The sequence below is a fragment of the Microtus pennsylvanicus genome, chromosome 6 (genome assembly GCF_037038515.1).
Source record: "Microtus pennsylvanicus isolate mMicPen1 chromosome 6, mMicPen1.hap1, whole genome shotgun sequence".
Taxonomy (NCBI): domain Eukaryota; kingdom Metazoa; phylum Chordata; class Mammalia; order Rodentia; family Cricetidae; genus Microtus; species Microtus pennsylvanicus.
In genome coordinates, this window is record NC_134584.1 from 100336456 (window position 1) to 100354560 (window position 18105).

Consider the following 18105-nt stretch of genomic DNA (forward strand, 5'->3'; position numbering starts at 1 on the left):
AGTGTGTTCTGAAATTATTTTTCCTCTTCCTTTTAGGCTTCAGTGTTCTTGCCTGCAGTGGTGCAACAGTGGAGATGATGATGACAATGGCAACTCTGAAGAGAGTCTACTGAAGACAACAAATACCAGCCAGGAATGATGGCACATTATTTGTATCCTTGGATCCTGGGAAACTGAGACAAAGGACAAGGTAATCCCAAGTTCCTGGTAGATTAAAAAAAATCAATAAATCTAATTCCCAACAGAGAAGAAGAGAAAGAAAATAAAGAAAATACACATCACATTTGGATATATATTTTCTACTAAGCACCAATTCTTAGCCACAGTGTAGGAACATTGGCTAGTATCTAGAACTACTTTTATTATCCTTTAATATAACTCTTCCCTAACACAAGAACCAATTATTCTCAAAACCATTCTCATTTTTCATGTGAATGTTGATGGTGATGGTGACAAAACAGCTGAATTTAGTTACTGTGGCCTCAGTGCAAAAAAATAAGCTAAGTTGAACTAATTTTGCCACAAAAGTAACAAGCATTCCACCTTATGTTTACACCAATGTGTGCATGTTGTGTGCGCGCACACACACACACACGCACACACTCTCATGTGCATAAACAATTTTACTTTATCCTTTCCTTGTTTGTGGGTTATTATTAAGTATCTAGATGAGTAAGCCACTGTGGCAGCCTTCTCTCTCAAAATCTCAATAGCCAATCTTTTGATCACATTCGTAGGAATGCCAATAAAGAAACAAATGTACCTGCCAGAAGTGTTCTGAGTATCAAAATCCAATATTTTATATAAAACTTGAAGAGTTGACAATATATGCCATATTTGATAATGAGTCATTAAAAGCTGACTTCTCAAATGTATAGTTTGGGATTAGAATAATTGTATATTTGCAATTTCTTTGCTAGAATATTTAGAGGCATAAATAGTGATTACAGCATATTTAATCTCATTGGAAGTAGATTTTAGGAAATCCGGAGAAGCTGTGTAGCTAAGACACTGTATTGCAGAACCTGCCTACAGATTCTCTAGATGTTCAGATAGACATGGTCAAAACTTGGCATTTAACCGTTGCATGCAGGTAGAACTTTCCAATACATTTCTTTCATTCTTTCATCATATTCTGCCTATATTTTAGTAACTATTGCCTTTATAATAGTACTTCACCGTAGTCAGTTTTTCTACATCATGAAAGCCATGACAAGAATGTCTAGTTCTTAGGAAACTGCATTTGCCTGCATTAGTGCATATTTTGTCTAAATCCCATCTTGTGTTGTTTGTGCTTCAGTGTCTCTACCTGAAAGCTGCTTATGCCTATGTTCTCCATTTTATCCTCTCTGTAACTCATAAGATCTCTGCTCGACTTGGTCATTCGATTCTATTATTACTCTAGGGGGAAGCAGACCCTATTTTGGAAAGTTCTAATCAGTCTGGTTATTCTGTTGTCAAAAGAAAATGGAAATCAAGCACAATTAAGATATGAGTGTGCATCTTCAAGTTTGATTCCTTCCAGACAGTTGTCAGAGAAACGTGAGCTTACCTGCTAAAATACCAGAACCTGCAAAGCTGATGGGGTTACACATATGTATGAGGGCTGATTGGTCAATTTACACCTGTGTAGTATTTCATTTTGTGCTGAAGTGAAAATCAAGGTATATAGCATTGTCAGTTTTTCAGTTAAACATTGGGTCAAGAACTATTGTCATGAAACAAGCTAAACATAGCCAAATCCTGGTTCAATCTTGGTCTTCTATCATTGACCTTAGCGTTCAACCAAATCTGATGACTCATATTGAAGAATAGTAAACATTTTAAATGTTCTCTATCTATCTCTCTCTCTCTGATTGTCTTTGCTAAGATCACTACTGATTACTACTTGGGCATACTATTTGAGAAAGAGTCTGAAATCTCCGTTTTGAGCCTGACATAACTCAGTAAGCACTTAGCACCTACAATGTTAATCTAATATTCCTCCTATTAAGAATCAAGCTTGCACTATTGAATTATGATAAATAGAACTGAGACAGGATATTATTTATTATTGAACTCTAATGTCATCTTCTTTGGCAACTAGAGAAAAATGAGTGATACAGTTAATCTGATAACCAAATTTAAGGGACATCATCTGAGAGTCAAACCCTAATATTTTATTACTCCATTACATGTGACCTTTCATAGTTCTCTTCAATATTTAATAATAGCCAAGAAGAGGCCAGCCTTATCAATTATTTTTAGTACTTGGGATTAATAGGTATAATATTGGTTTTCAAATGCATGCCAACTAAAAAGATAAGGACACTAAAATAAAGGTTTAATATTTATTGAGATATATTACATGGCCAGAGTCAGGTAAAGGTGAATTATCTTAGTTGAATCTCATAGGTGTCTGTGACTTTCATATTTTAACTCCATATGAAAGTAAGAAAATGAAAGCAACTATAAAGAGAAACAGCATTCAATTTGAACTAGACGAATCCTAAGGAAAGAATGATTTAATTCCTTAATCTCTGTTCTATTATTTCCATGGATATAAGTCTGAATATGAGTTTTTCCCACTTGAGATCAAATATATTCTTTTCTTCTAATGTTGAGAACTATAATGCTCTTGATAGTAATTTCATGGTTAGGAAATTTAGATAATAATTTATTTACTATTTTTGAGGCACAATTTGGTATGTGGATAATATAAAATAAATAAAAATCATAAATTTTCTGGGGTTTAATATTATGCTAGTATAGCCCAGAAAATATAGAATATACATGACAGTAGGTTCTACCAAATCACATAAGAAGAGGACTTTGACTTTGCCACTAATTCATAGAGCCAGAGCTTTTATCTCATCCTCATATAGAAAAAAGATAGGGATATCAGACAAGGAAGATGCATTTGCTATAATTTTGGCTCCTAAGTACCCCTATTTTCTAGGAATTTCAGAATCTCTGCTAAAGTTTTTAAAAGCATAAGCTATTTCAGTCTTCTAATTATTTCCACTTAAAAGATTTGCGACGGGTATGAATATCAATGCCAAAATTTGTTTGTGACAAACCGTATAAGAGAAAGGCAAACTTCCACCTGTGTTTTTGTTGATAAACTCCTCATCATTAATCAATGTTCATAAGATAACACCCCAAAGTGTAATTAATAGGTAATAAAATTCCTCTGTCATGCCTTTTCATTTAGACCAGAAGCGTATGGCTGGGTTCTCATCCTCCTTTTCACCCGTGCCTGGTTCCTATTGTACATGTCATTAGTTAGCTCGGATGTTCACTTCTTGTGTGTTCATACAGTACTCATACTGCACCAATGAATTGACTTGGATGAGAGGGCAATAATCTTTTTGATTATGGGAGATAATAGATTTGCATTTTAAGTATTAGGGTGTAGAAAACTTCAAATATCACGTGCAGCCTCTGATTGATAACAAAAAAATTTAATAGATATCACAAACTGATGATAAGCAGCAAAATCTGAGATCATCAAACTGACACGTACAGTCTGTATTAGGTTGAGAAAAAAAAGTCACCAGCACAAATACATAACTACTACATGCTGGATGAGTGTTACACTGAGAATCCAAAGTTAGTTGCAGTGCCTTCTTGGAAAAATAATGTAGATACATACAGATATAGAGCAATTTAAATTCATTATTGATAGATTCCATATTCATAGAATACCTTTCACACCATGAGAAAAAATAAACAATTACTTTTTCCTCCTAGGCATTTTGTTACCGTGTCTATAAATATCATAGTGTCCACTTTGTTAGAATTAAGTTTGTGTGTTTTTTCCTCTCTCAACTAATTTGAGGATATTTTTCAAGTTAAAAACCTTCCATTCCCCTTTGTATTTTCTTCCTGAAAATACATAATCCAAGATGATAGAGATAAAGGAAATCACAGAACATGTTGCACGGGCTGTTGCACTGTGATTAGATTTTAAGAACAGTAAGCTTGATGCTGTGAGCTGTGTCGTTATATGGGAGCCCTTTATGTGCAGATGTGAATGTTTGTGTAACAATACTAGTCATATTATGTGGCTCTGTGAAACTTTCTTCCTGCCCCTCACTGCCTATACCATATTATGTGGACCTTTTCTTGTGCTGTCTTGGATTTCCGGATAAGTCCACATTTCATCAGTCTATTTGAATGACAGTCCTTCCACAGCATCCCATATCTGTTAAGTAGCTAGCTACAATGTCATATTCTAACATCAATTCTACAAAGCTCTCTCCTTAATCATCTTTACATTTAGGCCCACATATGTTTTAACGGTAGACAAATACTGAAGAATAATCTTGGCATTCTACTTAGAGCCATTTATAAGTGTGTCAAAAATATTTCAAGAAAACACATAAAATATTAAGAAGAAATTTCTGAATTGCTAATAGTTAAAATCACTTGTGTATATAATTGAATGCCATCTTAAAATAACTAATGACCAGTTCCATTTATTTGAAGATACTGTCTTTTTTTACAGCATGAATTTCTTGCTTTACCAAAAATCAGGTATCCATAGATATGTAGGTTTATATCTGGATCTTTGATTTGATTCTATTGATCAGCATATCTGTTTTCATAGCAATACAATGCTATTCTTATTATTCTAGTTTTGTAGTACAACTTGAAATTGGGAATGGTGATAACACTACTCTTATTATTCAGGATGATTTTAGCTCTTCTGGGCTTCCTGTGTTTTCATATGATGCTGAGAATTGTCCTCCTAAGTTCTGTGAATAACTGTGTTGGAATTCTGATGGATATTCCATTGTATCTGTAGATTGTTTGGGGTAGGATGGCTATATGTTTTGAATGTGGAGAAAGAAGACACAGATTATAATCAAAAAGGATCAAAACTTTAAAAACATCTTTGAGGAAATCATGTATGATAATTATGACTAGAAAATGAAGCTATGGCTTCAAAGTTGGCAGATGGGAGTTTCAAGTCTATGAACGGTGTTTAAAGTATTTGTCATCCTCAGGTTATGAACTTATTGGAAAATATGATATATCGTTGACAGATAGGACAGATAAGAAAACTATAGATTACAGATTTTCAATAGGTAATTCAACTCACTAGTGATGTTCTGAGAAGATTGACAAGTATAATTCATTTGCAAAGAGCATTGTAATGAGTCAATTTGTCTGCTACTATTACAGAAATTGGTAATAATTGTCTGTCTATGACATACTAACCATGCTTCGGACAAAGAAGAAAGGGATACACAGAGACACACTCACACAAACACACACACCACACAGAGGGAGAGAGAGAGAAAGAGAGAACACCAGCATTATTTTGCCTGGTTAAATATTCTAATGAATATTCCCAGACATGGCTCTTCCTAATAATTGTTATAATATTAGAAGAAAGTTCAGTAATAAAAATGATAAAACTCTAATAAATTCTCTTGGACATGGTATGATTGAATGTTAGAATAGGACAAACCTGAAAGATCTTTCCATGTTAAAGTAGCACATTTTATTTAGTGACAGGAGAAGCTTCTGTCCACGATTCCAGACTTTTCCACATTGAATTTCCTTTAAAAATCATAGTTTTACTATTTTATTCAGTAACTAATATGAGTAGGTATCATAAAATTTACCACTTTTGTGAATATAAACCCGAGGGACAAGTAGAAATCTAAAATTTGAAGATTTTGATTTCTGGCAGGAGGTTAGTTTAAATAGTCCCAAACCTGACTATGTCTTAGTCACAGCTACCTCAAACAGTCTTTGAATTCACAAAGAGTCCGTTCATAAATGCATGGTGTGTTCTATAAAATATTTTTACTTTATATTCATGTCCACTATAATTAATGTAAATTTATCAAATGAGAAAACTCATTAGTAGGTAGTAATGTACCCAACTTTACACTTCCAGAAAATGCTAGAGTCAGATGTTTGGTTAAATTGGAATGAATGCAAAGACCACATTCTTTGTCGTCAATGAATCATAAGATGTTCTGCATCTTTGGACAACATACAGAAAGACAATATGGATATTCATAAGAATATGTCAGTATAAACTGGAAGTTCTAGTATAAAACCTGAGGCTATACCAAACACCAGTGGCAGGTAAATAACAGAAATAAACGTAATCCAGTGGAGCTGTTGTTTCAGGTCACCTATGCCCATTCAAAGGGGAGTGCGGTACCCCAACACCAGCCATTTAGACCCTTTATTGACAATCCTTATTCTACTCAGTGAGGTCCTAGAAACTTAAGCTTTCTGGATAGTTGCTATTTTTATATTTGAAAGATCAAGAAAGAAATATTTTAAAGATTGTGTGTGTCAAAACTATTTGAGTAAAGAACACTACATGGGCAGATAAGATGTTGCAATAGATTTCAGATACAAAACCTCTGCTCTAGGCATAACAAGCATTAGCTGGGCATCTGTACCCTTAGCTTAAGTATTCCACTATAAGAGACATCTAGGCATGGTTGAAACTTGGGTATGTGTTTCTTTTTAAAAGACAAATTGAACAAGACTCCAGAAATTCTAGATCTTTGGAGACATTGAAATAACTACATGACCTCAAGGGATTCTCCTTTTACCTTCTCACGCTTTATGTGGCCATTATTGAAATTCCCAGAGGATTCAGTTGGAAAACAACATGAGAATCCTACTTATCTCCTAGGTGTATTTTCTCTCTTCTTTTAAACTATTTTAATTTCTTAACTTGGTCTTTTTTTTTTCATTCAGGTTAGGATCATAAAGAAGTTGCAGAATTTGCTTTCCCCCTCGAATATGTTGATTGTGGGTATAAATACAAGTGAACCATAAAAGTCTGGAGTTTGAGGACTTTCCTTTTTAGTTGAAAATTGGTCAAGAAATTTTAGTGTGAATGTGTTTTAGATGATGGCTGCTTCAAACTGGATTTGAATTCACAAAGAGTTTGCACTTGAATCATTTCAGAGCTCCTGGCAACTTGGTTCACTAATCTTGCTTTGGAGAATTCATCAAAGCTTTTGAACATTTATATCTATCACACGATGCTAGAAGATATTAAAGCATTTTTGATTGTAAAATTATATCACCATGAAGGGCTCTGTCTCAAGGAGAAAGAAAGAAGAAATGAAATCTGAGGACTTGACAATGTAAGGATGAGAGGATAAATAAACGAGCAAATGAATGTGTGAACATTTTGAGATTCCGAAAAGTCTTGTTGTCGATGTATCTACATTCGCAGAAGGGAGGAGAGGGTCAATGGAAATGTTTTTCTATTGGAAAGTCATATCTACCATGTGTGACTCAATGTCAATAGCTTTCTTGGTTGTCTGTCAGCTTGCCTAGAACTTACTGTAACCTAGCCATCTCAACAGGTGGACTATTATATTTAAGTACGGCTATATTGGGAATTCAAAGGATCTACAGGTTAAGGACAGAGAGTACTGTGAAGACAGTTTTAACATTATATAAAGAAATATATTGTTTAAGTAGGGATGTTCAATGTCTTGTAAAAGCCCATGTGTTAGAGTCTTGACCCCAGTTTATAATGCTGCTGGAATGCAGAAAGATCTTTGCTAAAATGGGGCTAGTGGAAGAATGTTCCATTATTGGCGATACATTCTGAAAGCTGTTGTCGGAACTGTGACCTTTTCTAGCTTTCACTTTCTGGATTTAGATTAGGTGAGCAGTTTTTCATTCTTGTAATCTAACCATAAATTACTGACTTCCCATTCAAAATAAGTAGAACAAAGGAACACAAAATAAAAGCTTTGAAAATGGGTATAAAAATAAATCTTACTTTCTAAGTTGTGTATCTCTGATAGTGCTGATAATGAAGCTTTCTTAATTGTATGTGTGAAAACACAGTTTGGATAGGTTTAGGAGTAGAAATACATCCTAGTTTTCGGCCAACCACGACCAATGAGTGGGTGAGAATAGTATCAATTCTTTCCTATGCTTCGGGCATGATTATAGTGGACTTTTTGCCACACAGGACACTCTTCTCTCTTATGGGGTTCCCAGATACAGTTTCTCTGCCATTCCCTTCTGTTCCATGGCTTAGTGTAGCAGAAACTCTCTGGCTTATTTCAGCATCATGTGTTTTTCCTCCTTGTAAATTCCGATATTGGGAAAATTCACTTACGTTTCAATGTTCTGAAGTAAAGCTGTGGATTCTTCTAATGTATAAAATGTAAGCTCTGTTAGTGGTAATATGAAAGGAGGCTTCAGCTTTACATTTTAATAAGTTTGCTTTCAATACTACAAATGACATAACTGAAATCACAAAGAAGTTCAGATGCTGTATATTTTATTCATTTTATAGGAAAGGGTATATATTTTGATAATGCTACTTGAAATTTCTTGTTGGAGCAGCAAACAATGTGTATATATGTAGACATATTATTTGTGCAAGTGCACACAGATATATACATACAAATACACATATACGTACCTTGTCTCTTATTAGTTTTTTGTAAAGATTTCTTTTTTACTGGAATTATTTTTATTTTTTAATTGAAAACATCTTATGTGTTTGGATCAGATTTCAGTCATTCCCTTTCTTTTCCTGTTTAATAATTGTGTCCCATTTTTTCCCATCAATTGACATTTGTGTTGCCCAAATATTCTGAAATGTGTAGCCCTCCATTAGAGCATGGTTGACTTACTCAGGGCTACATTTTTAGACAAAACTGACTTTTCCTTTTTCAACAGGTAAGAATGCAAATAGCCTCTTAACTAGGAGTGGACCTTCTTGTCTAACATTCCTAGAGCAAAGTTTTGGTTGGTTTTGCCTTTGCTATTTCAAATTCAGCTATAAGAAGATATATACTAATCAGTAGATGTCTCTTTAATAAAAGGTGTGAGTAAAAATTAATAAAAGTTTATTGTGGTGTTAGTCTAAAGGCAATCTATTTTGTATTTCCTGTAAAATTAATTTTGGCATTCTTTTGAATATACTTATATAATGCATGCATATACTTGTGTATATCACTTTTCCTATGATACCTTAAAGTACCTCCATTAGCATAATTAATATCTTAATCTAAGTTGTGTCAGAAACCTAATATTTGACCCATAAAATGAAATGTAGCATTGATAGCAGATCCACAGTGCAACCTGAATACTTCCACCTATTCCTGCTCAAATTGCCAGTATGTTTATTCAAAATATATAAAGGTTACTCAAAATAGAAACACTTTAAAGCCCTAAGTACAAAATTAATGCTTCTCTAGGAAAGTGTAAATTCCTCACTCAGTCTTCATGAATAGGTGAAGAGAAAGCTCAGAGGCTTAGGCAGATCAATGCTATGCATTTAGGCTCAGCACTTTCTCTTGCTAGATCTATATTTTAACAAGTCAGTTTCATAAGCATACATTTTCCACTTTTAAAAATGAAGTGGTTAAAAATATATCTGTCACAGAATTTCAAGTTCAAGGAAGTATTTGATCCTGAGTTTAAAAATCTTACCTTTGGATATTCTCACACATACAATTTCTTATCCATTTGTGTCTACATAATCATCGGTTTATAAGAATGTTAAGGATTCGATATACAAATTTGTTAACAAATAACAAACTTGGTAACTAAGCATGCAGGCAGCACAAGAGAAATAAATACTGGCTAATTTCTCTGTTGACACCGATTTTTAAAAATCCTCAATAAATATTAGCAAACATAATCCAACAATGTAGCAAAGTGAATATAGATTATGTCAAGTATGATTTATCCATAACATACAAGAACCACTTACTACATAGAAATCGATCAATATTATATATTACATTAACAGAATAAAAAATAAAAGCTACATGATCATCTGGTTTCTTGTTGGAAAGTCTTTTTACAAAGTTAAACATTCTTGATAAAATATTTGAATATTTTTTAATATTATAGATATAGAATATTACTCGGTTCAATCAAATTAAATATAAAATTCACAAATAATATAACCAATGAGCAAAAGATAAAGGTAAATATTCTTCTTAGGTCTAGAACATAGCCAAAGTGCCCTCTTTTGCCTTTTCTAGTCCAAATGTACTTAGGAGGCGTTTCATCAGCTCTCAGAAAAGGGAAATAAGTAAAAGTTTTTAATTAGGAGAGGGAAAATAAAATTACATATTACCAATTACAGATGGCATTTTTGTCTAATATATAAAATAATCCTGTCATCTCTCTAAAGGCAGTGGAACCTCGAGTGTAGCTCATAAATGACGCAGACTAAAGTCTCATGCAATAGCTAACTTTACTCGGGGTCTCAGACAATTTATACTATAGGGTTAGAAAAAGTCACAAGCAAAGTTCTCATGAGTTCAGGCATCTTACAATTACAGCGACAAGTCACACAGGGCAAAAAACTACTTTTTGTTTTAGTTTTTTTTTCCTTTTACATAAAAGTATATACCTCTCTATCTATCTATCTATCTATCTATCTATCTATCTATCTATCTATCTATCTATATACATATATATATTTAATTGATTATCATTAACAAGGAATAAAGAGTAAGCTGAAGAGAATTTTTCTGCTGTCTGTTACCCTGGGAAGGGGCTTAACAGCACATGCCAAGTACCACTCTGTGTTTTTGAAGAAACTGAGATCACAAGACTCTGGTCTATTTCCTTGGAGTTTTCTCATAAGCACTCAGAATTCTCACAGGACTTTGTTTTTAGACTGTGTTCCAACCCAATCCCAAGACTCTTCTAAAATTATTCCATATGTGAATTTCTATAATAGACAAATTCTAGAAATACAGTATATAAATTAATACAAAAAATCCATAATATATTTATGCATGAACATATATTATTTTTGAAAATCATATAAATAAAGTAATCCCATTCATCATACCACAAATTACTTTTGTATATATGTAATCAAAAAAACCTAAACATACCTTTGCAATCAAACTTCAAAAGCACTAATGAAACAATTCAAGGAGCAAACGATGTAGAGGTGTTCTTTGATCAGAAACAGAAAATAAAACAGTATTGAAATGCCAACAGCACTCAAAAAAGCAAACAGATTCAAAGAAATACCTTCCAAAATAGCAACACCATACCTTACAAAAACAGATTTTTTTTCAATCTCCAGATTTGTGTAATACCAAAAAAAAAAAAAAAAAAAAAAAAAAAAAAAAAAACACAAAAAACAAAATAAAAGTAGTCAAGCAATTTTTAAAATGAAAGTCAAGCATGGAGGACATGGGCTATATCTTTTTGTTTGGTTGTTTGTTTCTAGATCTACTTGCTATGGCATCTGAATATACTGTGTGCCTCAGAAAGCTAACTTCTAAGCATTTGCCAATGACCCCATTGCCTTCTAATTTCAGTCTTTTGGGATGCAAGGTAGACGCCAGCAGGAGGCTGGGCGCTGAAAGTAAAAAAGGAACAGAGGCATTTTCCTGCTGGGCTGCACTTTGATAATGTTCTCTTCCACCTGAAGCCAGGCCTCCCACCATGAAGCACTCTGACCAAAGTTCATGGTAAATGTGTAGGCAGGTGTAAGGAATAAGCATTTTTAAAAGGATGGTCATAGGGCTGTATTGTTCAGCTTTCTTGTAAATCTTTAGGAGTCTAAAATCCTGACTGTTGAAGAAAATTAAATATGTCATCCAAACTTTATGATGAGTATGGTGCCTTAAATAATTTCAAACAACATTTTCTTTTTGTTGTTTATTTATTTTAAGGTATTTGTTTTGTTTTTCTATTTTGTTTTATGTGTATATGTGTAACCACAGAGGTTACATGAATGAATCTGAGTTGACAGCATAGAATGACTTGGTAAAGATGTGTGAAATTAGACATTATATTGGTAAAACAGATTTTGTGATCTCTGCTGATATCATATCTTCTGATATTTTGTAAATAAAGTCCAAAATCAAGATACAGATCCCTCACCAAAAATACTTTTGAGTATTTATTTTTAAAGTGCTTAAAGCATTTTATATAAAGGAAAGTCATCACCAAATTATCAGAAAAGCAGAAGTCTGAAATATATTCAGTTTTCATTAGAAAGAGCATGATTTAAATACAAGTAATTGATGCACAATAAATAGAAACTAAGAGAGAGAAATTGGGGTTCAACCTGAAAATCTGAACAAAAAAGGAACCAGCCACTGGCTTTTACCTTGATCTAGGTCCAAAATGGTGATTCTGCCTCTAGGAATCTCAGAATGTAGTGTGGGAAGTCCTTCTATATATGTGTTGTTTTTATTGGTTAATGAATAAAACTGTTTTGGCCAATGGGTTAGCAGAATAGGGAAAGACAAGAATTCCAAACAGATAGATGGAGAGAGAGAGAGAGAGAGAGAGAGAGAGAGAGAGAGAGAGAGAGAGAGAGAGAGAGTAGGAAGAATCAAAGCCACATCATGTAGCCAATGGACAAGAAAGATGCAAGCTGCCAGTCAGAACCTTCTTGGTAAACCATGAGCTTCATGGTAAAATATAAAATAATAGAAATGGGTTAGTTTAAGATATAAGAGCCAGCTAGCAAATATGCTTAAGCTATTAGCAAAACAATATTGCAAATTAGATAGTTTCTGTGTGATTATTTTGAGTCTGGGCAGCTCAATGGGGATTTTGAGTCTGGGAATGAATGAGTAACCTTCCAACAAGAATGAGCCTGTGTGAGAGCTGTTTCCTCCCACTTTTAAATCTTCTCTAGGGCTGAGGTTAAAGGCATGCACCACTGCAATTAAAGGCACGTCCTGCCCGGTTTCTATGGCAAACTAGTATGGCTAATGGGTTTAAAGGTGTGTGCCACCATTACCTGTCTCTCAGGCTGAGCAGTGGGGCTGTTTTACTCTCAGATCTTCAGGCAAGCTTTATTCATTAAAATACAATTGAAATGCTACATTTCTCTTTTTACCTAAAATAAAAAGAAGACTAGTTTTAGGTAGTAGGTGTGTTCATTCACAATTTGGTTCTGTTTCTAGATATCTCCCATGAAAGGTTAAGGGGGTTCATTTGAAGTAGTGTGTTCATACGTATACCTAGAGTAGATACTAAAAGTTTATGCTTATACTAAAGTTTCCAACCCTAATGCATTTCTTTTTTTTTTAAATTGGTTTTTCGAGACAGGGTTTCTCTGTGGTTTTGGAGCCTGTCCTGGAACTAGCTCTTGTAGACCAGGCTGGTCTTGAACTCGCAGAGATCCTCCTGCCTCTGCCTCCCGAGTGCTGGGATTAAAGGCGTGTGCCACCACCGCCCGGCTCCTAATACATTTTTATATGAATCATTTTAGTCATTGCCTTTTTGTAACCTAGTGTTCCAACACTTGCAAATCTTGTACCTGTTACCATTTATTTATGGATTTCCCTACAGAGGAGTAAGGGTTTAACTTGATGAAAGAGCTCTCATTAATACTCATGAGTTCCTAGGCTTCAGTCCCTACAAAGAAAGCAAACAAACAACATCACAAGACCAACAAAATCACTCCAGAATGGAAAGAAGAAAATAATAATTTTAACTATAATATAATTCAAATCTATAAATCCATTTGACTTTAGTGTTAATCCACTTAATTCCATAGTCTTTTTGGTAAGAGCTATCCCCTGAATTTGAAATAATATTGTTCTGTGTATCTCAGCTACAGATTTCTCTCTTTGTTGTGTTTTGCATTCCATCTTGAGACTTTCCAACTGCGTATATGAATTCTACTTTAACTTGAATACATTAGAGTTCACTCATTGTTATAAATATTTGTGGAGCTGTATAAATATAATGTCGTATATCATGACTACAGCTATGATGAAAAGTTTGACTACCTTAAAGAAAATCTTTGTGCTTCACAGTTCTAAGTAAGCTCTGTCCTTCCCAATTTCTGGAAACCGCACCATAGATTAGTTCACTTATTTTTTTTTTTTAATGTAGTTTTGACTTTTTCAGGATGCTGCATAATGGACTCTTGACAGGCAGCCCTTTTCAGACTGGATTTCTTTTTTTACTTAACATTATACATTCCAGTGTCATCTATATTTGAATTAATGACTATGGATTACTTTCTAATCACTGCATAATGCTCTGCTGGATGAATGTGCCCCAAGTTATCAAATTACCTTGGAAAGCATTTCATTGAGGCCAATCTCATTTATAGTGAAGGAAGCTGTTCTAAACATTTCATACAGGATTTTATATATCAATACTATCTCACCTTTATTTTTATTTCCTTATTCTTTAAAAAAAAGAGATCTTCAATTCTAAGAAATCGTCTTGAAATGTCATTGCAACTCACTAATACAAGTGAAGAACACAAATGAGCTTAACTATAAAATTGCCAACTAAACAGTTGCTTCTCTGAGCACAATTGCATTTTCAATTTTAAATTCTGCCTTTACAGGTGCTGTTCTAATCTCATCCTTTAATCTTATCTTCAATTTGATGTTGTACTGATGGTAATTACATTTCTCATTGTCTGTCTGTCAGTTTTATGTAGATGAAACTCTTGTAGTTTTAACCAGACAGAATGTTTCTAATTTCTCTATTAGATTTCCCTACAGAAATTTTTGAATGGTTTACTAAATGCTAATCAATTACACTCCCTGAATTGGTTTCAATTCTAACAAGAGTCAAAGAAGGCTATCCATTGTGCCCAATATGGTTGAGTTTTATCACTTAATAGTATGTGTCAGGAAGCAGACACTCTGTCTCCAAAAAGAGACCTTTGATACATTCACTAGTGCAGTAGTGAATGTTGATGTATTCTTAGTACAATATTAACATTTTACAATGTGTCTGCAAAAGCTTTTTTTCAAAAATGAGTAATTCTGTCATTCATTCATTTATTTTTCTATAAAAAAGTTGTGACTTTACCTACTATATATGTATCATCACACCAAATTTAAACAAACTGTTTCCTAATTGTTATTTATTGATATTTTACTGATTTAATTGTTTAAATTAAATTAAATTGTTTAAATTAAAATACAATTTGTGTACCATCCCTTTTAATCTTTCAAACTTGAGCTTGATATATATATATATATATATATACATGTATATATATATATATACATGTATATATATTCTCCTCATGCTATCAACTGTGTTTTATATTTAATTCTCTCTCTTTGTGCATGTGCGTGTATGTGTGTGTGCAAGAGTAAGCACACATGTGTGCAAATGTCCATGGTGGACAGAACAAGATATTAGAAAGCTTTGAGATGAAGATACAGGTGTTTTTCAACCACCTCATATGGGTGCCAGTAACCAAATTCTGGTCCTCAGAAAGAGTAGTATTCTTTTTTAACTGCTGGACCATCTTTGAACTCCCCCCCAGTGCTATATGTGATGCTATATCTGGAGAAAGGAAAATATACACAGCAAGCATGTCAACAGGAGGAAATAACTTAGGAAATGTTGACTTTTTAGAAAGGTTGATCTTCATATACTGTAGATCAAAGGAAAACACTTGAGCTAATTAAAATTATTTTTAATATATTAGTTGTGATTTTTGGAATGTGACCATGCCATAAGGCTGGACAGCTTCAAGAAAGTTCCTTGACTATTTGTCTCATCTAACACAAGAAAGATTTCTTTTCTTAATTGATATTTATTGAGCTCTACATTTCTCTCTGCTCCCCTCCCTTCCTCTCTCCTCCCCTTCAACCCTCCCCCAAAGTTCCTATGCTCCCTATTTACTCAGGAGATCTTGTCTTTTTTCTACTTCCCATGTAGATAACCTTGTAAAATGACAGTTGTAAAATGAAAAACAGTCTAAGACAATTTCATGTTTGACATAGGTCCAAAAAGGAAGGAAGGAAGGAAGGAAGGAAGGAAGGAAGGAAGGAAGGAAAAGGAAGAAAGGGAGGAAAGAAAGAAGGAAGGAAGGAAGAATGGAAGGAAGGAAGGAAGGAAGGAAGGAAGGAAGGAAGGAAGGAAGGAAGGAAGGAAGGATGGAAGCTATGGCTTGGAACTTATAGTTCTTTCTTTGGAAACTCAAAAATCATGAAAAATCCTCTGAGCTGCATATTCTGTGGCTAACTTGTCATATTCTTATACTGTTCTCTTCATCTGTTTGATTGTTATTTCTTTCACTTGGCTTTCTTGGCACTCATTTACAGCATGATTAATAAAATCTCAGAGGCATATATTGGGGTTCAATCTAAAGGTCAAAAAAGCAAACAGCCAACCACTGGCTTTTCCCTTTACCTCAGTTCAAAATGGCAATCCTACCTCCAGGAATGAGACTGAGCCTGAGAGTTATATCCTCCCATCTTATATTCCTCTCTAAGGGATGTATTGATTTCTTCAATTTCTTGTTTGTCTTTTCCTTGATTTCTTTATGGGACTTTTTCTTTTTCTCTTTAAGGGCCTCTGTCACCTTCATAAAGGTATTTCTATGGTAATTTTCTTGTACTTCAGATGCATTGAAATGTTCAGATCTTGCTGTCATAGGATTGCTGGGTTCTAGTAGAACCATATTGCTGTTTCTGCTACTGAATGTGTTCGTACACTGTCATTTAAACACCTGTATTTGGAAATGCTTATAGGCCTGTGTTGATGTGGGAGTGTCATATATCAATCTGTTGATTTCATTGGCTAAGCAATAAAGAAACTGCTAGGCCCATTGGATAGGCCCACCCTTAGGTGGGTGGAGTAAACAGAACAGAACGCTGAGAGGAAGAGGAAGTGAGCTCAGACTCCACAGCTCTCCTCTCCGGAGCAGACGCAAGAGAGACACCATGCTACCTGCTCCAGGGAAGACGCACGCTATGAAGCTCCGACCCAGGATGGACTTAGGCTAGAATCTTCCCGGTAAGACCGGTGCTATACAGATGATAAGAAATGAGCTAGTCCATTTCTTATCATCTGTATTAATGAGTTAGCCTAGAAGATGCTAGATAGGAATGGACCAAAGCAGTGTTTAAAAGAATACAGTGTCTGTGTAATTATTTCGGGGCATAAGCTAGCCGGGCAGGCGGCTGGGGTTTTGGGGACGTAGCCCCGCCTCAGCGCCCTATTACTACACTGTGTGTTGATTCTTCTGTTTGACTTTGTTAGAAAACTGTTTTGTTTCTTTGGTTTTTTTTTTCTCTCTCTCTCTTGTCTTCTGGCTTAAGTAGCCAAGGTTTCTGGTGATTGGTGTTTCCACTAATATTTGTGGGTCCTTGTGAGCTTAGATCGACCCCGGACTCCTAAAAAGCTGAAGTCTGGACTTAGATTGACCCTGGGCTCCTATAACACTGGTCTGGCGTGTAGAGTCTGCTGTTCTTCTGACTGATGGGAGCTGTACCTGTGCCTATGAAGTATGCTGGAGTGGCAAGGAAGGATTGGCCACACAGAGGGTAATGAGGTGAGTGGGGTTGGGTGACCAATTGAGTCTATGGAGAACATAATCAAGAGGGTGCCAGATGAAAGGCAGGTCTCTCACCTGCTTGTCTCTCATTCTTTTTCTTTTTCAATTGAAAAGTTTACATACAATATATTTTGACCATATTCTTTCCTTTTGAAGATCCGCTTAGATTCTCACTACCTCCATACCAATGAAAGTTCACATTCTCTCTGTGTTTGTCTCTCTCTGTTTCTCTCTCTGTCTCTGTCTCTCCCTATCTCCCATCTCTCATCTCTCTCTCTCTCTCTCTCTCTCTCTCTCTCTCTCTCTCTCTCTCTCTTTCTCTCTATTCTCCTCTCTCTCATACCTGTACACACAATGCTCTCAAAACAGAAAGAAAGCCGGGCAGTGGTGGCACACGCCTTTAATCCCAGCATTTGGGAAGCAGAGGCAGGCGGATCTCTGTGAGTTCAAGACCAGCCTGGTCTACAAGAGCTAGTTCCAGGACAGGCTCCAAAAGCACAGAGAAACCCTGTCTCGAAAAACCAAAAAAAAAAGAAAGAAAGAAAGAAAAAGAAAAAAAACAACCCCAAAGATCAAAATAGATAAAAACTAAGAAAAAACAACATAAAGCCCAAAAAGTAAGAAAAAAACAAAACAAACAAAAAATCTGCACACATATAAAAAACAAATAAATAAAGGAAATGGAATAAGAATTCTGTCTTACATGGACCACCTTCTCCTGAGGATATGACCTGTCCTGGAGTATAATTCTCATATCATTCTTAAATCCTTCATACCTATAGCCTTCTGTCATTGTTTTAAGAACAAAAGCAGCCACCAATTATCTAGAATAAAGAGACATAGAG